We start from the raw sequence: 21,440 nt of genomic DNA, 5'->3' as shown, positions 1-21,440 counted from the left end.
CTGGAACGACTCTGCCCTTCAAAGTTAGTTCTGCCAGTCAGAGACTCCCAAATCACATTAAGGACATGCTGGTCTACAGTCCATTTCCACAGTCCTTGGAGGAAGCCATGATACTGGTTGTATGGTTAGATAGATGCCTGAGAGATAGAGACACATTTAAAGGTGTTTCAGTAGCACCTTCCTCGCTATTTGAAATTTGCGAACCTATGCAAATTGGTACTTGCAGAGATCTCAGAGAGGTTATAGAAGTCGGAGCATCAGCTCGTTTTTGTTTATATTGTAGCTGTTAAGCTCACATTGTGGTTCAATATTTCAAATATAATAATGAATTTCTATAAAGAAAAAAGAATGAGACTCTGAAATGTAAGATGCAGGTTCCAAGAGTCTTACGTCTCTTGAACAAACATCTGTTTTATTTGTTACAGGTATCCCTGGAGATGCCTGGTTTCATTTTTACTCCTGCATTTGTGGATTCTGCATTGAATTTAATTGATCATGATTTAACTTTAAACTGTAGCAATGATTTCCCTCCTCTCAACCTTCCTATGCAAGTTTTGGGAATTGAGGACTCTCTTCTTTCACAAAGTCACATTACTATGAAGGTCGAGAATGTATGTTTATATGAAGGTAGGAGTGTTACATACTGAATCTATTTCATTCACTGCTTTTCCGTCTCTACCTTCAAAGTTAGTGCTTGGCCTGCCATGGTTAATCAAGCACAATCCTGTAATCAATTGCGAGACTCAAGAGGTTTTGTCATTGATTCATGATTCATGGGGTCACTCTTGTTTTTCCTGATGGCTACCGAGATCTTTGGCCTCTTTGAGGACTCACCTCCCAGAATTCAAATGTGCCTTGTTGCACCATTATACACTTCTACGTGTATAGCAAAGTCAGTCTTGTGTCTTGATTGACAGTGCTCCAGTGGTATGAGCAAGCACTATCAAAAATCAGCGTGTTTCAAGTGTCAGTGTGGCTGTGCACTACCTGTCTTTATCCACCGCTCGAGCAGCTTCAATAAGAAGGAAGGGTGTTCAAGTGAATAAACGGCATGCACACGTCACATGGCTCTCTAAATCCTGAAATTGCTCGCTACACATTCAGGTGCATCAAGTGGCGACTGCAGAAAGGTAGGATCCAAGCGTCAGAATGTGCCTACAGACACTTGGAGTACCCACTGTTTTCAACAAACCGGCTTTAAAGATTAAAGGAAGAGCCTTAATAAGGGACTGACTTTACTATTCAAATATTAGAGCATAATGATTCACCAAGGGACAGACCACGCCAAGAGTGCACTGAAACGTTCTCATTTGAATATTAAAAAAGCATACATTTTTCAACAGATATTAAAGAGGTTGTCCACTAATTTTACATTGATGGCCTATCTTTAGGATAGGCCATCAATGTTTGATTGGGCAGGGTCCAACACCTGGCATCCCTGCCGATCAGATGTTCCGGCAGGCCGGAAATACTCACTTTTAGTTGCTGCCACAGAGAACTACACATCCACCTCCTATTGATTTTAATAGGAGGTGGATGTGCTGTACTAAGCCCCGGTCACTACAAGTAGACGGAGCAGCTCGGTAAGTGACTACTTCCGCCAGGCGGCTGCTGACGCTTGCACCGAAAACAGCTGACTGGGGTGGATGGGGTTGGACGCCGACCAATCAGACATTGATGACATATCGTAAGGATAAGCCATCAATGTAAAAGTAGTGCACAACATCTTTAAGTTCAACTGTATATGCCTGGTATAATTTTTACAGGGGCTCCCCTATTAGAAATGTTTTTGCAGTCTAACCTCTTCATGACATATGATGTACAGTTATGTCATTTCTCATGTCTCTGACTTTGATGGGGCAATCAAGCTGAGCATGCAGTTGATGGCTGAATATGCCTTTAACAGCCCGTCCCACCATGGCTGTTAACCTGTTAAAGGCGGCTGTCAATCTCTGAAAGCAGCATTAAATATGGGCCAGCAGAACGGTGCGCCATTGCATGGCATGATTGTGGGGTGTTAATGGGTTGCCATGACTACCGAAGGTTTGCTGAAGACTTCTGTGCTTGTTATGATGATCCTCCTGTGAAAGACAGTGTTTGGGCTCATGCACACATTCAGTATTTGATCAGTATTTTACCCCAGTATTTGTAAGCCAAAACCAGGAGTGAAACGGTCAGAGGAAAAGTATAATAGATACATTTGCACCATGTTTGCATTTTTCACCCACTCCTGGTTTTGGCTTACAAATGCTGGGGTAAAAAACTCTCCAAATACTCAATGTGTGCATGAGCCCTTTAGCTGTTGTTCAAAGGAGATCATAAGTTTCTCCATACATAGCAGTGCTGATGCACTGCTATATATAGCACAAGCAATCAGACGATCACAGCTTCAAATCAGGGTGCTATAAAATACAATAAATAGTTTTAAAAAAAAGTTTTTTAAAAATATGAAAAAGCAAATTTAAAAACACACAAAAGTTCAAATCACCCCCATTATAAATAATACAATAATAAAAAAATACACATATATGGTATCACTGCATTCATAAAAGTTCAATCTATCAAAATATAAAATAAATTACCCTGATTGGTAAACAATGTAATGAGAAAAAAAATTGAAACGTCAGAATAAATTTTTTTGGACGCTGCACCATTGCAATAAAAGACAGCAAAAGTTTTTTTTGCTTGTTTTTTTTTTTACAAGTTTGCAAACTTTTAATGAAAAAAAAGGATACAAGTTTTCTATCTAAAGGGGGCTTCACACATAGCGATATCGCTAGCAATATCGCTAAAGCGTCACCGATTTTGTGACGCAGCAGGGATATTGCTAGCGATATCGCTATATGTGACACTTACCTCTGACCGGCTCCCCCGCTGACTATCGCTGATCGCAAGAGAACATCCTGGGCCGTTTCTCATCGTCAGCTTCCTGCTTGGCATCCTGCGGGCGCCGACGAGCGACGCGTGGACGCGGGCGGGAGGACGTCAGGATCGCCTCGTCTGACAGGTAAGTAACGATCCCCGACCGCTGCGATGTCGCTGGTGAGATCCGCCTGTGTGGCAGCTCACTAGCGACCACTTAGCGATGCACCAGCGATCCTGACCGGGTCATATTGTTGTCGGGATCGCTGGTGCATCGCTAAATGTAACGGGACCCTAAGTAATCGTACTGACCTGGAGAATAATTTTGCCAGGTCAATTATACTGTATAGTGAACATGGTAACTGAAAGATCCCAAAAACTATTGTGAAATTACAGTTTTCTTACAATATCAACGCACTTGGAATTTTTTCCTTCTTCCCAGTGCATCACACGATAAAATCAATTATGTAATTCAAAAGTACAACTTACCTCAAAAAACAAGTCCTCAATCGGCAATGTGAACTGAAAAATAAAAAAGTTATGCCTCTTGGAAGAAGGGTAGGAAAAAGCAAAAACGGAAAAAATTGAAAACCGCCTGGTCATGAAGGGGTTAAGTGAAATTTTGTGGGTCACAGAGTCCCTTTAACTAAGCTTAAAAGTTTCACCCTATGAACAATTTTTGACTCCTGCTTTGGATGATTCACAGTCTAATTTAGGCATTCCGATAACCCCCTGCAGTGTAAATGCAGCTTAAAGATTAATTATGAGAGATTATTTTATATGTTTTAGGGTCTTTAATTCAGAGCAGACCAGTGGGGAACCCGCTCAAAATACCTCCTAAAAAATGTCAGGACAGGAGTGCACACAGAGCAGAGCGGATGCGGCAGAATATTATAGTTCTGTTTCCTGAGCTGTGTACTTCTAAGAGGTCTTTGAGCAATCAGTGGTAGTCTCAGGTCTCATATTCACATCAATCTGATCAGAATTAATGGACCTAAAACATGTAAGACATCTCCCAAGAGTTAAGTTACTCTAAATGTGTACTAGTGCTACTGCTTTCATCTAATTAGTACTGTGGTTTCTGTATTGTTCTTAGGCTGGTTTAACATTAGCGTTCGGCTGAGCTGCTGAGGGCTGCGTCCTTCCTCCGTTAAGCTCGCCTACTTCCGCACGTCTTCCGTTTAGCTCCGCCTACTTCTGCATGCGTCCTGCGTACCTATCTTTAACATTGGGTACGCAGGACATGCGGATGTATCGTTTTGCTGAATGCACAGAAACGCAACATGCCCTCCTGGAGCAAATAGAAGATAATATCCTGGTAACGATGGTAATATGTTATGAGCCACAGGAGGGAGAATGAGTGGAGAGACCTGTAATAGAGTAGCCAGTCATGAGGTGGTAAGGTGGAAAGCCCAAGAATGAGATAGACAGGCAAATAAACAGGTAACAGGTGTTCGAAAATAACTTCCCCTGACGAAGCTGTACTGGCAGAGATACGCATGGGGCTTCCCACACACCCTCAGTCCTGGAACTCACTACCTACCATGGGAGCTTCTGATTACTTGGCCTGACGCCTTGACTGCCCCGCATGGTGTTCTGTATTATTTTCTAACACCTGTTACATGTTTTTGTCTGTCTTTCCATATGCAAATTTTCTCTCCTCTTTACTCCATTTTGACCTCCCCATGCATTATGCAGCACCGTCTTATTTTATACATCTTCATTGAACTGTTGTTTATTATGTAGTGCACCCTATCTTCTACTCACATCCAGCTCATCGTAATTGGCATCCTGAAGGTGTTCAGAGCACAGGTACACCGCACCAAGACGTCAGAAAATGCAAATGAAGAAAATCCATATCCACGAAGCGTAATTCACACAAAATGCTTAAAGGACACACACAGTCAGCAGTACAGCTTACAAGACACATGGCATCGATGCGTTTCAGGTGACTGTGAAGATAGATAGATTTTAATTATCTTAGTGTTAAAAGAATAACATGGGACATACATAAAACCACAAGAATCGGAGTATCACTATGTTACACACTTCAGGCTGTTCCAGCTCTAAGTAATAGTAAAGATGCAGCATTGCTATCCCCAATGGCATTTACCTCTTCTGGAGAGCCACTCATTTAATAATTTTTATCAGTGAATGGTCAGTGTGCCATTTTTTTAACCATCAGTGTTTGTTTAGTTTTTCATGTAAATGGGAAAAAAAACTTAGTTTTTTTTAAGGCTTCTCTCAACAAACAGTAACCGAAACACTGGCAGCACACGGATCCAATTGGGGTGCCAACAGGGTGCTCCCCAAGTTTTTCACAAACCCATAGACTTGTAATGGTGAGTTTGATTCATGACAAATCAAAAATGGGCATGTAAACAGCCCCATAGACTATAATTGGCACATGTCCTATTCTTGAAAACTGTGGATAGAACATGTATGTCTGAAAAACAGTCGTCTGAATGAGATCTTACTGAGAGCAATAACAATGGCATGCGTTTCTTCATGTTTAAGAAGTTGTATAGGATGAACTTTGAGAGATGTGTAGTTTAAGCAAAATTCAAATATGCCTGTTCACGTGGATTTTCTCAGGAAATTTGGTTTGCAGAGAAGCTATTATCCATGAAGTTTGCAGACCCAAGAGTATAATAAATGTAAGATGTAAAAAAATGAAAAAAATCTTTACCGTTCACCTCTCTGGCCCCTCCGCTCCTCACAGTCACCTGTCCAATCCTCACCGTCGCTTGTACTAAAATACCATAGGAGGCTTCTGTGCAAGCACACATAAGGTCACACTTTCCTGATGCCATGAAGTGCTCCAAAATCCTGCACACGCATGCGCAGAACCGTCCTGGACCTCATTGGAGCCGTATGTCTGGGCCTAGCGTGAGGGATCCGAATTCAGCAATCAGAAGATGTGGAGAGGATCTCACAGGTGACAGTAAGGGGTAGAGGTGCCAGAGAGGTGAGTGTAAGAACTAATTTTTTAACATTTTGACAGCCGTTTATGGTTCTGAAAAATTCTGGCTGCCATATCTCTGAATCTGCGTGCAAGCAAATTACAAAAAAATCCACATTTTATGTGAATGTGGATTTTCATAAAATTCGAGTAGAATACAATTTCACTCAAATATATGTGCTCATCAATACCTGTAGGTGTATAAAATGATAAAATGAGCTGTTTTGAATATTTTATACAGTGACAAGCTTTTGGTTAACTGAAAGATTATCCAGGACAAACTCCATGAGGATGTTGTCAAAGATCTATTCTAGATATCCTTGAGAAACTGATTATTTTGGAAAAGTTGAATTAAATTAAATCTGAACAACAATCTGATCATAGTAGTTATTAATTAGTGGCATAAATCATTTTTTTTCCTGAGCAACCATGTCATTCTTGGTGTAGAAAAAATATAGCTTGAATTTAGTGTATTATTCTGGTTATATAATAGAATATCTGCAGCTATGTCAATTACATTTTCATAAAGTTCATAAAGTTTGGAACATTCTCTAAAAAAAAATAGACTCCATGTTTTGGAGATCTATAAACCAAATTTGCTTCCAAAAATATGGGTTGCATGTCAACACTGTAGAAAGTGAATTTTCTTTGTATCTAATAAAGTGAAATCAAAATGAATTCTAATGCTTTATTCGGATAAAGTTTCTAACAATGTACTGACACAGCTGTTATTTTCTCAGTGGTCTGAATTTAATTTATGATAAGTCTGAGAATAATTTATATTTTGGACTCCTATAAATTCTGAAAATGGAAAGAAACCGCCAGCACCAATTGCTTACGGAAAAAAAATCACGCTACAATATTTTCAAGCAGTATGTGTTGCACATGGGCCTTTTGGGAGGCTAAAATTCCACTTTCCCTTTTAAGCTCTAAACATACATTGCCCAGACTGATCAGAAATAAATCATTTTAACTAAATTTAGCAATTCCAGGCTGTAATGCATTTTTTAGTTTTCCCTTGTAAGCAACAACTTGATAAAGTGAATTTTGCATATGCCTTTTTAGACTAAGCCAATCAAATTAGGTTACTTTTCAACACATGTTTGTTAATTCCTTGGCGCAAGTTAATGTGCACTTACATCACATGTGCAGGGAGTGCGTGGCACAGGTTCAGGAGCAGGGCCCACTCCCTACGCCCCAGATGCCAGCTGAAACTGACACTCATATGTAGCTGCAATGACAAGAGATAGCTCTGATTGCGGCAGTATGACCCAGTAGATGCCAAATTCAATAGCTATCTCTGAATGTTAGGAGTTAGAGGCTGTCTGTGAACCCATCAACCCAATTAGCAGGTAGTGATGGGTTGACATGGTCTGCTATCTTTTTTATCCTATTTGTTAAATAAATAAACCTAAAAATTAATCACATGTAATATCTGTCAGATACTTGTTGTTAGATGTTGCTCTAACACTGAGCACCATTGACAGCCGTGAAGAAAGTATTGATATTATGAATAGAGATGAGCCAATCTTTTAAGGTTTGGTATGGCTATGTTCGGTAAACTTCCTGATGTTCGCCGTACATTACAAAACACCATTGAATTCAATTGGAGGCAAAACTTTCAGGAGGGCCCAAAAACTGCAAAAACAGCTCAAATTAGGGGCATACACCAGGAATAGTGGCATCAAGTCAACCATCAATTTCTCTATAAATAAATAACTAAAAAAAATTGATGTGGGTTCCCCTGTATTTTTTAAAACCAGCCAGGCAAAACTTACAGCTGCAAGATGCAACCCCACAGCTGTCAGCCTTAACAAGGCTGGCTATCAAGAGTGCAGGGGTCACCACACTGTTATTTTAATTATTTAAATAATTTTGAAAAATGTTGTGGGGTCTCCCCCATTTTTTTTTTATAACCAGCCAAGCTAAAACTGACAGCTGGGGGCTGGTATTCTCAGGTTATTAACCTTTTAACCCCAGAGGTAGTTTCATTTTTGTGTTTTTGTTTTTTGCTCCCCTTCTTCCCAGAGCCATAACGTTTTTATTTTTCTGTCAATATGGCAGTGTGAGGACTTATTTTTTGTGAGACGCATTGTACTTTTGAACAAAACCATTGGTTTTACCATGTCGTGCACTAGAAAAAAGTGTGGGATTGCAAAAAAAAAGTGCAATCCCACACTTGTTTTTTATTTAACTTTATTACTAGGTTCACTAAATGCTAAAATCGACCTGATGATGTCCTCCAGGTCATTATGAGTTCATAGACACCAAACATGTCTACGTTCTTTTTTATCTAAGTGGTGAAAAAAATTCCAAACTTTTTTTTTAAAAAAAGTTGAACTGTAGCATCTCCATTTTTCATGATCTCGGATTGGTTGAGGGTTTATTTTTTGCGTGCCGAGCTGATGTTTTTAATGATACCATATTGGTGCAGATACAATCTTTTGATCGCCCGTTATTTCATTTTAATGCAATGTTGCGGTGACCAAAAAAAGTAATTCTGGCGTTTTTACTTTTTTCTCGCTACGTCGTTTAGCGATCAGGGTAATCCTTTTTTTTTGATAGATAGGGCGATTCTGAATGTGGCGATACCAAATATTTGTATGTTTGATTTTTTTTATTGTTTTATTTTGAATGGGGCGAAAGGGGGGTGATTTGGTCGGTTATATTTTTTTTACATTTTTAAAAACTATTTTTTTTTACTTTTGGCATGCTTCAATAGTCTCCATTGGAGACTAGAAGCTGCCATAACCCGATCAGCTCTGCAATTATCAGTTCACCTCTATATAGTAGAATTACTCACTTGCTATGAGCGCTGACCACTGAGTGGTGCTCACAGCAAGCCGACACTGACAACTATAGAGGTCTCCAGGAGACCTCCGATTGTCATTCCAACACACCGGTGACCCATGATCACGTGACGTAGGTCACCTGTGAGAGGATTTCCAGCGCAATTGACGGAGACGCTTGTTAAATTCCTCTGTCAGCGACTGACAGCGACATTTAACGGGTCAATAGCCGTGGGTGGATTGCGATTCCACCCACAGCTATTCCGGGCACATGTCAGCTGTTCAAAACAGCTGATGTCTTGGGAAAGATGAGGGCTCAGTGCCGGAGCCCACATCAGAGGGATGGAGTCCGACATCGGCGAACTATTGCACCCGATGTCGGAAAGGGGTTAAAGAACCATGGATATTGGCTCCACCGGCCTAAAAATAGCAGCATGCAGCCACCCCAGAAAAGGCACATCTACTAGATGCGCCAATTCTGGTTCTTTGCCTGGCTCTTCCCACTTGTGGTGATGGCAAGTGTGGGTTCATATTTGTGGGATTGATGTCACCTTTGTATTGTCAGATGACATCAAGCCTAGAGGTTAGTAATGGAGAGGCGTCTATAAGACACCCCCATTACTAACTTCAAAGTGATATTGTATAAACACAGTGAGAATAAAGTTGTTTATTTGAAATAATGACACAGACTTCTTTATTTTCAAACAGGAGAGAAAAGACCAATACAAATCAGTTGTGCACATCTAATTAATGAATAAAAGGACATTTTTATTAACACTGATTACAACAGAATATTGCCAGTAGTGTCGGATAAATATCCGATAAACTCAATATGCATAAGCAGCCCATTTAGAAGCCCTGGTGTCAGAGAGTATATATGAGAAAGAACATCAGGCCAGTACAAATTCAGACACCAAGTCCCAAGGATTTTGTATGTAGTCAAATTTCATGGAACTGAAACGTAGAGTATAATTGTTGAATTAGGACATAACCTACAATAATTCAATAAAGTAAATAAAATAGAGCCAATAAAATAATAAGGACATCAAAATAGAGGAGCCGACCGAATAGCGAGAGGGCCTCCGTGCCGCTCGCGCAACAACTTACAATGGTTATTTTCCCTCTCTATGCTGCTTACTGAATCAGGACCATCATCTTTTTTATTCAGAATTCTCCTTGGTCCTCATGGGATCAGGTATACCTTATGGAGCTCTGATAATTTTGAACCTTTCACTTGAGCCTTTTACATACAGAGGACAGCAAGAGAGCCAGCAGCTGTGATCGGGGATGACAACTACTGTCATCAGTGCATCTTGCTCTCGCTTGCACCTGCGCAGAAGCAGGATGAATACACTGCCCATAGAAGAGTGGATAAGGTACCCAGAACAGTGTGAGTGCAGGGTGCAAGTGTGGGATTATGTGAGGGAGCCCAGGGCTGTAGTCGAGGCTCTCAGTGGGGGTTTTGTTGCACCCTGGTCCTCCGTCACATACACACAATGTCCCAGTGGATTCCTTTCTTGGGGTTCCACCCAAATAAAGACAGAGTCCAATTCCAACTTAAAGCAAACGATTTTACTTGGCTCCTTTCTCAGCTCGTCCAGTTCACATTTAGGTACAGCGCAAGATACTTCACAAGACACAACATTTTCTCTCCCTGTGCTGTCCCTCACTTCTTCTGGAATATCGCAGGGTCGCACCATTGTCCCTGATACCACAGTATTCTGTCTGACCAGTCTTACTAACTGCAGGAGGTCTTGGTCCGTTTGGCCCCAGACATGCAGACGCCTTCCTAAGTAGCTGACCACCATCATGACAAAGCTGCCCTGTATTTCTTGGCTTCTCTGTCAACCGTTACTCCTAGGCCCTGGAGGAGCTAGGCTCCTTTACTTGAACGTAAGATTAAGGGACTCAACTGCCCTGTCCGGGCTCCCAGGCCCTACTGACTAAAAGCCAGGAAGCTCACTAACTTATCCCAGTTTCTTTAGGCTTGCTGATTAAGGCATTAATAGGATAAGTTTCTAGGCTCTGACAAACACAATTATTTGAGACACCAGGTTTTTTATTAAGGTGTGTATATTTGTTCTGCTTGGGTACCAGCCGTGCTTGCCGTGCCTACTTGCCTGCCTGTCAGTCGCACCTGTCTAAGTGCCTTCTCCCCGAGTGGGATCAGCAGCCACAGCCAGACACCACCCTGGAGTGGCACCTGGCAGCTACCTGCTGCACAAGCCTGACCTCACCATCAGAGGCTCCAGCGAAGACCGAGGTAGCTGTCATAGTCACACCCCTTTCAGGGTAGTCTGGTTTGTGGCTCAGTGGGGCCACAACCCCCCCGGCTCACGCCAACCTGCCAAGGCATGAGTGTGACATAAGCTGTGGGTTATCACATCTTTGGGAAGCTGTGTTAAAATTCCCTAGCCACAACACAGTAAGATTACTACCACACTTGCTCTCAATCAAGAAATCACTTAAATAGGACCTGCCTGACAAAGTGAAGTAGAGCAAAAGATGGTCAAAAGCTAGACAGCATGCTGTGATCCAAAGAATTTCTGGGACAAATGAGAAACAAAGTAATTGAGATCTATTATTCTGGAAAAGGTTATAAAGCCATTTCTAAAACTTTAGAACTCCAGCAAACCACAGTGAAAGTCATTATTCACAAATGGCGAAAAGATGGAACCAAAATTACCCCAAAATCGCAGTGACGACTCATCCAAGAGGTCAAAAAAGACCCCACAACAACATCTAAAGAACTGCAGGCCTCTCTTGCCTCAATTAACGTCAGTGTTTAAGACTCCACCATTAGAAAGTGACTGGGCATAAATGGCCTGCATGGCAGATTTCCAAGACAAAAGCCACTGCTGAGCAATAAAAACATAAAGGCTTGTCTCAGTTATGCCAGAAAACATCTTGATGATCCTCATGACTTTGGGGAGAATACTCTTTGGACTGACAAGACAAACGTTTAACTTTTTGGAAGTTGTATGTCCCATTATATCTGGTGTTGAAGTAACACAGCAATTCAGAAAAGGCAAACCCAAACGTCATAGCTCCTCAAACCATCACTGATTGTGGAAACTTCACACTAAACCTTAAGCAGCTTGGATTGTCTGTCTCTCCTCTCTTCCTCCAGACTCTGGGACCTTGATTTCCAAGGTCTAGTTTGAAGAATCCACAATCAATGATGGTTTCAGGAGCCATGTCATCTGCTGTTGTAAGTCCACTGTGTTTTATCAAGACCAAAGTCAGCACAGCCGTCAAACAGGAAATTTTAAGCACTTCATGCTTCCCTCTGCCGACAAGCTTATTGGAGATGGAAATTTCATTCTCCAGCAGGATTTGGCACCTGTCCACACTGCCAAAAGTACCATTTCCTGGTTTAAAAACAGTTGTATCACTGTGCTTGATTGACCAGCAAACTTGCCTGACCATAGCCCTATAGAGAATCTATAGGATATTGTAAAGAGAAAGATGAGAGACACCAGATCCAACAATGCACACGAGCTGAAGGCTGCAATCAAAGCAACCTGCGCTTCCATAAAACCTCAGCAGTGCCACAGGCTGATCGCCTCCATGCCACGCCGCATTGATGCACCAATTGGGTTTTCATTGGCTGTAAGCCATAATCATGAACATTAACAGAAATAAACACTTGAAATACAAAACTCTGTTTGCAATGCCTCTATCTATGAGTTTCACTTTTTGTATTGAAGAACTGAAATAAATGAACTTTTTGAGGATATTCTAATTTTGTGAGATGCACCTGTTAGGCACTGGTATTCTCCCTCTGCACAGGATGGATCCCAAGCCATATCTTCTCCTGCGGTCTCCCATTCAGTCTCAACTGCAGTGGATGCTGCTCAGCATGCTTACCGCTGCCTCTCCAGGTTCAGCTATGGTAACTGACAATAGACAGGCAGTCATTCCTGAGATTGAGTCCAGGATTCACTCTACTGAGCATGCTTGTGAGGTGGCAACCTCTCATTGTGGTCGATCGTCAGCTGCTCAGGTCCTGTGCCGACTCTGGATTGGCCCGTGAGCAAGGTCCTGTCTGATTGGCACAGTCTATAAAAGGATCCTTGGTACGCCCGCCAGTGCACTAAGATCATAGGTATTTGCTGTGAGTGTATGTAGGTGGGACAGTTACCACCCTGTATGCGCGTGTGCTGCTAATAGCACTACGAGTGTGTTTCTAGACTGACAGTGAAGGGTGGGAACTCCCGCTTGAACTTAGCATCTGCATCGGGTGTCCTCAGGTGTAGGCTCAAAAGCCACTGTATGTCAGAGTAGGTTCATTCACCAGTATAGTAGGGGGTGCGTTATAGGGACCCCACTAGTGTCAATTCCAGTATGCTTTTGTGATGTCTAACAGGGCATAGCTTAGAGTGCTCTCTATTTTCATACTGCTCTGTGGAGTAACAGAGTCAGGTGCCTTGCACTCTGTTCACACTGAGTGACGTTTAACTCGGTGTGTTTATGGTGCTTACAATGTTCTCTAGCTACGGTTTCTCCATCACCGCAGGGTGGACCCCGGGTTGCGATCGCACCTTCTCTTAATTTACATTTGGTGTGATCAGCAAACCCTAACAGCACCTGTATATATATATAGTCATATACATACACACTTTTGTTCAAATAAGCCCTGATGCATCATTGCCTTTGCACCAAATTTTTGTCTGGCTTTGTGTTTTACACCTTTCTTTGGTTTGCCCTTATATTGTTATTCTATACAGTCCACAAAGTATATGAATAGCGGCACCAGTGTACAGTTTGTTTAACCCCTTTGTCCAGAGGTGGCGAGCCAGACAATGGAGCCCAATTCAGCCTGAGTGCCTGGATTAATGGTGCTCTGCATATATGAACATGAAATCTTCAAAATCTGAGAAATAGTATGCAGCACTGAACATGGCAAGTTTGTAGAAAAGTCTTTTATTGCATGACTTTCATCTTAGCTGGCTGGATGCAAAGGTATGCAGAGGACCCGTTGAAGCGTGGAAATGCGAAATGGCCATCGTCCTCTTCATCCTCTCCCTGCACATCTTTGCATATCTTTGCACCCATCCATCTAAGGCCTCTTTTACACTTCAGTTTTTTGCAATCAGTCAAAATCCGCCAACATTTGAAAATGGCGGATCCGCTTTTTCTTGTTGCGGATCCGCCATTTCCCCCATTGGGATACATTAGTGGCGGATTTTGACGGATGGTCGTCCGTTGCGTCCGGTATTCGGCGGATCCGCAAAATTCCTTGCGGATTCTGTCTGAGGGGGACGGAGCTTGCAACGTTTTTTTTCGCCATCAAAATGGTGGGTGACGGCGGATCCGCCATCATCCGCTATGCGGTAGAATGGCCGCCTATGGGCGGCGGATCCGCCAGGACCCGCGATTTTGCGGAATCCGCCAGCAGGATGCGCAAAATTGCACTGCGCATGCCCAGAAAAAAAGATACTTTTCCAGACAGTCCCAAAACTATATAAGGTGGGCTAATTGGGCCCAGACATGCAGTAGCAGTCAGCCAGCAAGCCAGCCAGGAACCAAGCCTCCCACCAAGCCTGCCAGACACCCACCAAGCCTGCCAGACACCCACCAAGCTTGCCAGACACCCACCAAGCCTGCAGACAGCCACCAAGCTGCCACACAGCTATCAAGCCTGCCAGACACCCACCAAGCCTGCAGACAGCCACCAAGCTGCCACACAGCTATCAAGCCTGCCAGACACCCACCAAGGTGCCACACAGCTATCAAGAGGCCTGCCAGTACCAGCTCGCCTAAAAGTGTGAGTATACCTATTTGTTTATGACATTTCTGTGTGTGTGTGTATGGCCTGCTAGTGTGTAGCCTTCCTGTGTGTGTGTGTGTGTGTGTGTGTGTGGTCTGCGAGTGTTGCATGTCTGTGTGTATATTTTTTTTTTTATACTTTTTTTTCTGTTGCATGTGTACTGCATTTTATTTTCATACAACTGTAATATTGTATTTTTTATGCTGTGATTGTGTGGTGTATGGTATATGGTGTAATTGGGCCAGACAATCCGGCACCAGCAACACTGAAGACACCAAGCTAGACATCCGACTGCAGCCTGACTGATAGAAGATTGAACTAGAGCTATAAAACCTGCCTGCCCAGCTGCAAGTCTACCACCTGCAAGACCCCTGGAGTGTGTGTGTGTGTGTGTGTGTGTGTGTGTGTGTGTGTGTGTGTGTGTGTGTGTGTGTGTGTGTGTGTGTGTGTGTGTGTGTAATGGATTTTTTTTTTTCCCATCCTTTTTTTTTTTTCTGTTGCATGTGTACTGCATTTTATTTTCATTCAACTGTAATATTGTATTTTTTATGCTGTGATTACTGTGATTGTGTGGTGTATGGTATGTGGTGTAATTGGGCCCAGGACAATCCGGCACCAGCAACACTGAAGACACAAAGCTAGACATCTGACTGATAGAAGATTGAACTAGAGCTATAAAACCTGCCTGCCCAGCTGCAAGTCTACCACCTGCAAGACCCCTGGAGCGTGTGTGTGTGTGTGTATGGCCTGTGTGTATGGCCTGTGTGTGTGTAATGCATTTTTTTTTCCATCCATTTTTTTTTCTGTTGCATGTGTACTGCATTTTATTTTCATACAACTGTAATATTGTATTTCTTATGCTGTGATTGTGTGGTGTAAGGCCGGTTTCACATTTGCACTTTATAGCGCAGCGATGACCTGCACACGGCCGCCGCTAATCCCCATCCCATCCGGTCATCGCCGCCTACTAGCGCACATGAACGCTTGCGATCTGCACACCCTATCTTTAGCATAGGGTGCGCAGATCGTGCGCTGGCAGGATTTTACCGTGTGCTGCGCACTTTTGAAGGTGTGCCCTTTTGCGCCAAACGCAGCATGTTGCATTTTGACGCGCACAGCACACCTTCAAAAGTGCGCAGCACATGGTAAAATCCTGCCAGCACACGGTCTGCGCACCCTGTGCTAAAGATAGGGTGCGCAGATCGCAAGCGTCCATGTGCGCTAGTAGGCGGCGATGACCGGATGGGGCGGGGATTAGCGGCGGCTGTGTGCAGGCCATCGCTGCGCTATAAAGTGCAAATGTGAAACCGGCCTAACTGGTATTGTATGTGGTGTAAGTGGGCCCAGACATCTGGCACCAGCCACACTGAAGACACCGAGCCAGACATCAAACACCAGCTCGACTGATAGAAGACCAAACTAGAGCTACAAAACCTGTCTGCTCAGCTGCAAATCTTCCACCTGCAAGACCCCTGGAGTGTGTGTGTGTGTGTGTGTGTGATGCGTGTTTGTGTGGGTTTTTTTTTTTTAATATTTTAGTTGTTTTTCTTTTGCATGTTTATTGTATTTTATTTTCATATTTGCAATTGTGGTGTGATTAATGTATCTGTTGTAGATCGGTGTTTTTTTATTTTTCATTTATTGTGGTATTTAAAATAAAGAGCAGAGTAGCTCCTATTTGTTGGAAAAAAATAAAATAAAAAATAAATAAATAAATAAACTGTTTTGAAAAAATCTCCGTAGTATCATTTTAAAAAAAGGTAAAATTAAGTTACCATAAAGGTACATGAAATTTTTTGGTATACAAGTGTGGTTAAAAGTGAGAGATTGCAACATACCATGAAAAAAATCTGGGTATACACAGCAATTACACACCTTAAATCACAGGTTAAACTCTCGGTGAGAGTTTTTCAGGGAATTAAAAAACATGCAAACACAGTGTGGGTATACACAGAAATTAAACCCCTTCAATCACTGGTTACACTCTCGGTGAGACCTTCAATCACTGTGGTTACACTCTCGGTGAGAGTTTTTGAGGGAATGCAAACACTGGTATACACAGCAATTACACACCTTCAATCACTGGTTACACTCTCGGTGAGACCTTCAATCACTGTGGTTACACTCTCGGTGAGTGTTTTTGAGGGAAAGAAAACACTGGTATACACAGCAATTACACACCTTCAATCACTGGTTACACTCAGTTACACTTTTTCAGGGAATTCAAACACATGCAAAGATAAAGTGTGGGTTTACACAAAATATTACACACCTTCAATCACTGTGGTTACACTCAGTGAGAGATAAGGGAATTTAGACATGCAAACACTTAAAACTGCGTATACTTAGTTTCAGGGAATTACACAAATTATATACAAATGAAGATTTTTTTTTATTTTTTATTTTTTTTAACTTTCATATCATTTTCTTTATACTTGTAGATCACTTCATGAAGCACCACCAGAAAGGCAGCAGCAGACACGGCCAGCCAGGCCGCAGCAGGGATGGTGAACGAGACCGCAGCAGAGACGACCGGCGAGGCGGCAGCAGAGAAGAGCAGCGAGAACGCAGCAGAGATGACCGGCCAGGCCGCAGCAGAGATGGTCAGCCAGGCCGTAGCAGGGTCAGCCAGGCCGCAGCAGAGACGGCCAGCCAGGCCGCAGCAGAGTACAGGCAACCATTTGTTTCCCTGTAAGTATAAAGGCCTGAAAGCTTATTATGATCCTTTGTATAGTAGCTTAACAGTTGTCTTTATACTTTCAGATCACTTCAGCAAACACCACCATCCAGGCCACAGCAGAGACAGCCAGCCAGGCCGCAGCAGAGACGGCCAGCCAGGCCGCAGCAGAGACGGCCAGCCAGGCCGCAGCAGAGACGATCAGCCAGGCCGCAGCAGAGACAGCCAGCCAGGCCGCAGCAGAGGACATGCAAACATTAGTTTCCCTGTAAGTATAAAGGCCTGAAAGCTTATTATGATCCTTTGTATAGTAGCTTAACAAGTGTCTTTATACTTGCAGATCACTTCAGGAAGCACCGCAGCTGCCAACGCAGCTCACCCAGACCGTAATGTCTTCTCCTGAAAGCTCCCCCTCACATCATCAGCGAACTGAGGTAAAAAAATTTTTTTATTTTTTTAAACTTATTTTTTTTTTTGTTTAAAAACACTATCCATGTATTATGTTTTGACAGGAAGCTGATTCAGAGGAGCTTCCAGGAGGAGACGTGCAGAGTGGAGAGACACAAGGAGGGGGTGCGCAGAGTGTAAGTTTAGCACATACACACATACATAATGCTACACCCAACACAAACATTCATCACAGTGCACACACAATAACTACGCATCCATCCAAACAAATTATTATTTTTTTTCCACAATCTTCAGAATCCGGTGCCCGCACTAGAGTGACTCCCAGGACATCCCAGGGTCGTCAAGGTGATGCCTCTGGTGGTCGGCAAACGGTAAGTAACCCTATTTGGATAATTGTTTAAATGAACATCATGTGTTTGAATAGAATGTAATTTTTTTTTTTTGTTTTTTATCTTCACAGGTTTCACAGCGTGCTCCCCGGAGACATCTGGAGGAGGGTGTCATTATTGATACAGATGAACTCATCTGTGAGGTGGAAAACCGGGAGCCGCTGTGGAACATGGCAAACCGTTTACACACCGACCAACCAACCACCCGACGGCTCTGGGATGAGGTCTGTTCTTCAGTTATAGAGAACTGGGAGGAACTCAATGCGAGGGCCAGGGATTTTGTGCGTAAGTATTACAACTTCAGTAACTTATATTCCAGCATGTGAAGTGTTGAATGCTAAACCCCTTTTTCTTTGCTTCACAGGTGACAGGGTTATCACACGGTGGCGGTCGCTCCAGGATCGCTTCAAGAGGGACTACAACAAGGAGATGCAGACCCCGAGTGGATCGGGAGGACGCCGGGGACCCCAGTACAAGAACTACAGAGCTCTGGCGTTCCTGCGATCAACAATGGTGTGCAGAAGGTAAATATTCCCCAAACCATTTCTGTAGTAGAAATGTTTAACCAAATTTTTTTTCAGCAGACTTAAATTAAATATCAATATTTTTAATATACATTTTTTCTCTTTTTTTTAGCACCATCTGCAGCACTCGGGAGTCTGCATCAGAGTTGCGTCCCTCTGGAGTTATCCCTAGTGAGACCGCCCCGGTGACCACATCGAGGTATCCGACCCCTCTGTACCTACCCTCTTGTCTCATCCCTCTATCCCCTCCACCAGCACTGGAGCAGCAGGGCAGACTTCATCACATGAAGCTGCTGGTGACGACTATTTCCCTGTTCCCCACCCCTCAGACACTGCCGCAACATCTCGACCAACTTTTGGTTCTGGCCGGCAGCGTCTGAGGAGTCAGGAAAGGATGACCTTGTTTGACTGTTTGAGTCTAAACTCATCTGTCCAGCATGGTTTCCACACTTATGGACAACAGTTATCTTCTGGGTTGACCATGATCAATCAAAGTATCATGGAACTCAGAAGATACATGGAACAGATGAATTTAGAATCAAACCAGACACCGAGACATACCTTTTTTCAATCTGTTGTCCGGCAAATGGAAGGTTTAAGTACTCACCAGCAGATGCGTGTGATGCAAGCCTGTCAGAATGCTCTAGTGGAAGTACTTGCTGAAGCATCCCATCCTCCCCCTGTCCATCCTCCCCCTGTCCATCCTCCCCCTGTCCATCCTTCCCCTGTCTATCCTTCCACAGTCCATCCTTCCCCCGTCCATCCTTCCACCACCATACATCATACAGCCGTCCCTCCTCCTACCACTCCCTCTCCTTTCTCTAGTTCCCCATTCCATTCTTCCCAGTACCTTCCTTCCCCATTGCATTATACCCCAATGCGCTCACCATACCCACCCCCACATACACCTTCAATGTACCCACAAACCTCGTCTGTCCAACCACTCCCGTCCCAACCACATGTGTTAAACCCCCCTTCCACTTCTGGTCCTCACCAACTCCCACCCCAGTCCTCTACCCCCCCTCGATGTGGTCAACCCTGTTAACCCCTCCAATACTATCTCCACCCAACATTATCACACTTTATAAAGTGTTTTGTTTTTTCCACAAAAAGGTAATATATACCAAAAAAAAAAACAAAAACATTTTACAAAAAAGGTAATATATACCAAAAAAAAAACAAAAACATTTTACAAAAAAGGTTTAAGATACCAAAAAAAAATTAAAAAAAAAAATTCACAAAAAAATAAAGTTATTACAAATTCAGAAATAAACAATGTTTTTTTTTTCAAAAAGAACTTTATTGTGGTGTTTGTTTTTTGTTTCTTTCTTTGGAAATATTCAAAGTACACCAGTGGTGTAAAAGGTAAACATAACACTTGGTAACACAACACTGGGTAATATTTCACAGTACACCGGTGGTGTACAAGGTACAAAAAGCCAACACTTGGTAACACAACACTGGGTAATATTTCACAGTACACCGGTGGTGTACAAGGTACAAAAAAACAACACTTGGTAACACAACACTGGGTAATATTTCACAGTACACCGGTGGTGTACAAGGTACAAAAAAACAACACTTGGTAACACAACACTGGGTAATATTTCACAGTACACCGGTGGTGTACAAGGTACAAAAAAACAACACTTAGTAGCACAACATTTGGTACCCAACACTTGTTAACATTTCAAAGTGTAAAACAACGCTTGGTACACAACACTTGGTAAAATTTCAAAGTGTAAAATTTTACGCTTGGTACACAACACTTGGTAACATTTCAAAGTGTAAAATTGTACGCTTGGTACCCAACACTTGGTAACATTTGAAGTGTAAAACAACGCTTGGTACACAACACTTGGTAAAACTTTACGCTTGGTACCCAACAATTGGCAACATTGCAAAGTGTAAAACTTAAATTAAAAAAAAAACACTTGGTAAACCAAATCACATGGTAAAATAATGCTTGGGAAAACCAAACACTTGGTAAAATTTCAGTTTAAAAAAAACAACAACAAAAAAAAAATGGTACTTACAATTGGTATATTAAGAAGAAAATTATATGTCATCTTGCCAGTCCACTTGTCCCTCTGGTGTCACAAAATAGTCTGCAAAGGTGTCCCTCATTCTTGCCACTGAGCCAGTACTCCGAAAAGTTTGCTGCTCATAATCCCATAAGGTGGTTTCAGAAAGATTTTCATCGATGGAAACGGGTTCCTTTGAAAGGACAAAATTGTGCAGGATTACACAGGCCTTCACCACCTCATCCACAGTCTCTGTTTTCATTTTCATGGCCGTTAACAGGACTCTCCATTTGGCAGTTAAAATTCCAAACGCGCACTCTACCACTCTGCGCACTCAGGTTAACCGATAGTTATAGATTCTTTTCCGGTGTGTTAATCCACGACTACCATATGGTTTGAGTAGGTGTTTAGAAAGCTGAAAAGCATCATCGCCAACGCACACAAAAGGCATTGGTGGTCCTGTTGTTTCAGGGAGTGGTCTTGGAGGTGGGAAGTCAAAATTGTCTCCATACAAGCGACGGCCCATGGTGGACATCTTGAATACCTGAGAGTCATTAGAACGACCGTATTCACCAATGTCCACAGCAATGAATTTGCAGTTTGCATCCGAAATGGCCATAAGCACAATAGAAAAGTATTTCTTATAGTTGTAAAACTGTGAACCAGATCCTATAGGTTTCACAATCCTGATATGCTTGCCATCCACGGCACCGATGCAGTTTGGAAACTGGCAGATTTCTTGAAACTTGTTGGCAATCTCCAGCCACCTCTCCTGTGTTGGCTCTGGGATGTATTCCTCCTGTAGAGAATCCCACAATGCCCGGCAGGTCTGTTGTACAATTCCAGCAATAGTTGAAATCCCAATCCGGATCTGGAAATGGAGGGAGGTGAAGGATTCTCCAGTTGCCTGAAATCTGTTAAAAAAATGGAAAAAAAGTAAAATTAATACAAACTACAAGCCATAACATAACAATAAAAGCCTGTAGAATCTGAAACGTTTTAAAAAGTAGATAACTTACCGAAGAGTCA

Source organism: Dendrobates tinctorius, unplaced genomic scaffold (genome assembly GCF_039654945.1).
Source record: "Dendrobates tinctorius isolate UK_male_01 unplaced genomic scaffold, ASM3965494v1 ptg000111l, whole genome shotgun sequence".
NCBI lineage: Eukaryota > Metazoa > Chordata > Amphibia > Anura > Dendrobatidae > Dendrobates > Dendrobates tinctorius.
The sequence above is the reverse complement of the archived record's forward strand: the minus strand, read 5'-3'. Positions refer to the sequence as shown.